Below are 6128 nucleotides of genomic sequence, written 5' to 3'. Positions count from 1 at the left end.
AAGGTTAAAAGTTATATTGTTATTCTATATAATTACTATTATACAGGCATGGGACTTGTTATACAAAATGCTCGGGACTTGGGGTTTTCAGGATAACAATCTTGGATAGGCTGGTTTTGCTTTCAGTAAAGATTAATTATATCTTAGTTTGGATCAAGTAAAATGTACTGTGTTTTTATTACAGAGAAAATTTGGATTATTTGGATAAAATGGAGTCTATGGGAGATAACCATTCCATAATTCAGAGCTTTCTGGATAACATGTTTCCAGATAATGGATCCTATATCTGTATAATAATTATGGCAGCTTAGGTGATACTTAAAGGAACAGTTCAGTGAAAAAACAAAAACTGGGTAAATAGAAATTTGGGTTATAGATATTTTGGTTATAGTCTAAAGACAATATGACATGTGTAGGTTGTCTCCTGTGTGGAGAGGAAAATTCACAGTACCAGATTGTAAATTTACTGTTCGTCTAATCTCATCAAAGTGTGTTAAATGCATTATAAGCCCCACAAAGACAAGGATATGTTCCAACCAATACATTAAAGGAAGATAAATGTATTAGATTTAAGTGAGCTAACAAAATCAATTAGCATTGTAAGGACTTTCTCAATGTCAGTACTGAAAGCTTTAATTCTAGTAAAAAGGTCCCCACCAGATGTTCTTGCAGCCACAGTACTGACTACTGAGTGATTACACAGCATTGGGTGATAGATCGCCCATATAAAACATTGATGAAGGCAGCAGCATATGAGCTAAAGTCAAAAAATATATGTGTTGGTATATTATAGGCTAGGCTGGATAGGATCAGTTATAGCAAACTAATTGCAGAATTAAATTGGCCCTCTACATTAACATTTCCTCCAGAATGGTGCGCAGTACAGACATATAACTATTAAACCAACAGGATTATTTTGCTCCAATACGCATTAATTCTATTTTAGTTGGAATCAAGTGCAAGATTCTGTTTTAGTATTATAGAGAAAAAGGAAATATTTATATTTTTTAAATTTGAATCATTGCTTAAAATGGAGTCTAATGGAGATGGCCATCCTGTAATTCCAAGCCTTCTGGATAATGGGTTTCCGGATACAGATCCCATACATATATATGTATAAATATTGTATGTATGTATGAATAAAAGATAATAAAAGTGTGAAGTAGGTCATCTTCAATTATAGCTAACATTTTAAGCAAGAAAATTACAAATTTACAACATATCTATTACGACTCAGTTGATCATATTCTGATTCTAGTATGATTCAGTTGATCAGAACATAAAGAAAAAAGTGTTCAGTTTCCTATAAAATTCCAGTTTGTTGATTTCTGAGTGGCAGCCAATATTCTGAAGACCAAGACTAAGGGGGTTATTTATCAAGGTCCGAACTTATCTCAGTACTGGCTGCTACAAACTCCGATTTAAGCCGTTCGGGGTTTTAACGCTTATTTATTATTACATTTTCCCGAAAAAGCTCTTTGGACATTATTCTAATTCCTGAAAATATAGGCTCCCCACACTAACAAATGACAAACACGTGTCATCACCTCAGAGGAAAGGGATTACATTTCATGAGTTTGCAGAAATATATGGCAAAGTAAGGACTTTCTCAAGGTTGAACATGGGTTGCTTTGATTTTAGATTGAACATCATCCCCAGAAGAGCCTGTTTTAGTGATTGCCTACAATCACAGAGAATGCAGTGCCATTGATTTCTAGCATTTGAATAAATTATTTACAGTTGTGCTGGGTCATTGGATGTCTATAGCACAGGAGGGGCAATCATTATATTGCATTAACAAAGCTATTGGTACATGTTTCATTTATTAGATATACCATTTTGAATACTTGATTTGCAGAGCATGCATTTTTCTAAGATAATAACTGATAATTCTAACTATGATATTCACAAACAGCGAAAAAAACATTTCATGTCTCTACTAACAAGCTAAAGTTGACGCCTGAGAAGAATTACAGCAAAATAGAATTGTGGAAAAAAAACACCGCCTTAAAGCCTTGGTGTGCATAAGAAGGTTTCATAAAAAAATGCCAACACTCTCTTTAAATTACCAGTTTACAAATAGCACTTGTTTTATGGTCTCATCTTTATCTAAAATCTGGTCATAATCACAATGTAACAATTGGAGCCCAGGATTGGTTTGGTGGTGGTATCTAGAAAGCATACCTCTTAATATGTGAGACCCTGTCAGGATTTCCATATCGTAAAATTCCTAATCATTTTCATAGATTTTTGAATTCTATAAATATTTATCAAAAGTGATGTAGCAAAAGAGGCAGCAGACCTGGTGACTGATGAAGATTATTTTTACTAATATATAGTTATGATTAAGCAAATAGCAAATTGCAAAGATCACCTAAAACAAGATAGGCCAAAGCAGCAATTTACTAAAGGAACGATGGAATAGTATAGGAATGTTGCATTGCAGTGCGATGAGATGGTTTGTGGATGACGGGACAGTGATACATTTTTAATAGAATTGGCATCTTCCTTAATGTGGTTTTGCAACAGATTTTATTGGGTCCGTGTTAATTAGCCACATTACAGTATATTTATATACACACATTCCTAAAATTGTACACATTTTATTAAAAAAGAATTAATGACAAATTACATTTGCCTGTGGAAAATTATATACTGCTCTTCCAGCACACAGCATTCCTATTGTGTGGATTGATCTACTAGGGTTGAAAACTGCTCAATTGCAAAGTTGTATGGTGAGCCAAAATGGCCCTAACAAAACAGCATGCACCCACTTTCAATATACAACACAATTTTAGAGGTTATAAATCTATTAAAAAATCATGTAAACATTAAATAAATCCAGTTCTGTTTACAATAAGGATTAATTATATTTTAGGGACAAGGTATTGTTTTATTATTGTAGAGAAAAAGGAAATCTGTTTTTAAAATGTGAATTGTTTACAATGGATTCTATGGGGCAAATTCAATATTGCCCGAAAATGCGCTAGCGACGGCTTCGCCGCACTTCGCCGCACTTCGCCAGCCGTAGTTTCGCCAGGGCTGCTCAAATTCACAAAAATCCGAAGTTGCACCCAGGGAGGCGAAAGGTAGCAAAGTTGTGCAAGTGTTAAATTGTCAAGCAAAGCGAAGTTACGCTAGTGATGTCTAATTTGCATACGGCGCCAAGTCAAAGTACAATGGACTTATATGTAGCAGCAAATACAATGACGATGGGGCGTGCCCCCGAAACGTTACCTTTCCCCCACCCCCAAGTTATCCCCCTGTGTTATGTTTTATGGTAACAATATAAATATATGTGATAGTGGAAAATTGAGTTGAGATATTGCATGATACATCCTTTGATGTCAAAATTAAAGTCTTACCAACCCACCCTTTCCCTTTTGCCTTCTGTATCTCTACACAATGTCAGATAAATAAAGAATTTATAAAAAGAATGTAAATGCAAATTTATAATAATTGTGGTGAATTTGAATTCCTTTCCAGTACATTCTCAGTTTCACTCCCCTTGACATTTAATACAATCTTTTGGCTGCTGCTCTTTGTTCTTCTAGAAGGCCTCTCCATCTCTATATTGCCAATAAGTAGCCTGGCCAATAGTTTAGTATGTTGCTCTTGATTGCTGTCTGGGACTCTTCCAAATATGCTGCTACGTGTTCCTTAACTCTGCTTTACGTGGTTTCTGTCTCTCTATACAGTAAAATCCTTGATATCACTAGGGTATTGCCAAACAGAGCTTATTTGATTGTCTTCAGTTTTTAAAATGAAATAAATGTAAGAATTAGAGGGGTGACAAAATCATGAGATTCCATTTAAGAAGGTGGAACTGTAAGGGATTGCCTTAACAATAGCACATATCAAGGCAGCCTATTTTTGTTATAAAACCAACAGTTTCACTGCTCAGACAGCTGTTTTAAAGAGGCTTAAAAGGCTACATCATGTCTAGTTGATGACACCCCCTCTCCTCTTCTGCTTCAAATGTAAAGTAAAAACATTTCTCAGCTGCTAATTAGCAAATCAATGGTTGCAGGATCTGAAATAAATCATTTCACTCAACCTTTATGGACAGTTCCGTAGAAATAACCCATAGCATTCTAGCAAATGCCAGAGGGGCTGATGTAAGATGCCTTACAGAGTCAATATTTACTTGGCTGGTTGGGGTACTCTTTGGGCCTCTATGTATAGGGCATATCCTCAATGCCAGCCTGCAAATCTAGTCCAGGAAGGTAAACAGATAGGGGACAAACAGCAAAATCAGTAACAAGTCAGTAGGGATGGGCGAATTTTTTCGCCTCGTTTCGCCGAAAAAATGACGCCCATAGACTTGTATGGAGACGTGTGTCAAAAAAAAAAAGACGCGCGACAAAATAACGCCCATAGACTTTAATGGGCGTCTGCGACATTTCGCCAGCGGCGAATTTTTGGCGAAACGAAACGGGTCAAATTCGCCCATCCCTGCAAGTCAGGTCACAGCAGAAGGTATCAGGAAACAGACATAAGCCGGGCTAGGAAGAAAACTAAGCAATTTGTTTTTCTGCTGGGCCTCCATTTAAATTGCAGTGTTAATACATATGTGGCATGAATACATGCGCTGGGTCAGTACATACATCAACATGAATGAGACATGATGAGACATATGTGTATGTGAATTGGTGAGCTGATACCAGCATACCTGTGGAGACACCCCTAGGAGTGTGCAGTGGCAAACGGTGAGAATCTTTTCCGCAGGGTATATTGCAAATGCCATAAAGTACCCATTCACCTTGACTCATATAATTAGGGCTCTATGGCTCATGTGACCCATAAACCATATAAAACTCTTTGTTTTGTTTGCAACCAATGGACTAACAGCTACCAGGGATGAAATCATGTGGTATTCACAATCGCATTATTTTCACAAGTTCTGAGAAATTCCCACTGTTAAAATATGCATTAAAATGCTTTTTAATGCATCTAAGACCAGCATTGTTCATGCTAGAGCGTTTGTCTATGATTTATTTTGTGCATGTTTTGATAAATGTTTTCTGAAAAGCCAAATCTATGATGAATCATTTTGTGTGCGGCATTAGCCATACAGGTGTTTCATGAACAGCCTCTAATATTCAGTTCCATGCTGCAGTAATTTACAACCATAATCATGTTGGACATAACTGAAAAGGGCTGAACATGATTGCACCTAAAGAATGGATGTATAATTATATAGCATTAAATATTACAACATTTTAATATTGGGGTTGCATCAGTGTTGTAAGTTCTTATTCTCTGAGTCATAAGGTGTCACCACTTCTATGTGCAGAACAACTGGAATTAATTATATATTGATACACTGGGGTTATAATTGAAATTATTTGACAGTGACAGAAAACAAGGCCCTGCTCTAGAAAAAAAATGGGTCAAAATATACAGTAATGGGCACATTTACTTAGCTCGATTGAAGGATTAGAATGAAAAATACTTCAAATTTAGAAGGTTTTTTTTGGCTACTTCGCCCTTCGACTACGACTTCGACTTTGAATCGAACGATTCGAACTAAAAATCGTTCAACTATTCAATAGCACATTATTGTTTTTAGGACCATACTGTCCCCCTTCTGTGCAGTCTCCCCAAACAGCTCCAGTGTTACAACCAGGGGCATCAACAGTGTCGGACTGGGACACCAAGAGTCCACCAAAAAACCTTAGACCAGGGGCCAACCATAAAACCTTAGACCAGGGGCCCACCATAAAACCTTAGACCAGGGGCTCACTCCCAGTACTAATATTCTTTATCTCCTCAATCAACCTCTATTCTCCTAGTCATACATACATACACCTTGTAATAACGCAATTGAACTACCTAAAATATGCCACTAGATGGCAGTTAGTGAATAACTGCATTGGTTTTTGCTCATCCAGAACTGTTATATTGCTACTAAAAAAATTGTAAGGGAACAGATCTGGATTTATGGAAAAGCCACGCAGCTGTTATTGCTAAAGGGCAGCAGGAGATATTTATCAGTGACGCAATAGTACAACACTGAACCACTTTCAAAGGGAAACCATTGACAACAAATGCCTAGTGTTTAGATCATAAAATCATTTTAAAGGAAACTATACCCTCAAAATGAACACTAAAGCAGCAGTTTATAT

This window comes from Xenopus laevis, chromosome 7S (assembly GCF_017654675.1).
Source record: "Xenopus laevis strain J_2021 chromosome 7S, Xenopus_laevis_v10.1, whole genome shotgun sequence".
NCBI classification, from domain to species: domain Eukaryota; kingdom Metazoa; phylum Chordata; class Amphibia; order Anura; family Pipidae; genus Xenopus; species Xenopus laevis.
The sequence above is the reverse complement of the archived record's forward strand: the minus strand, read 5'-3'. Positions refer to the sequence as shown.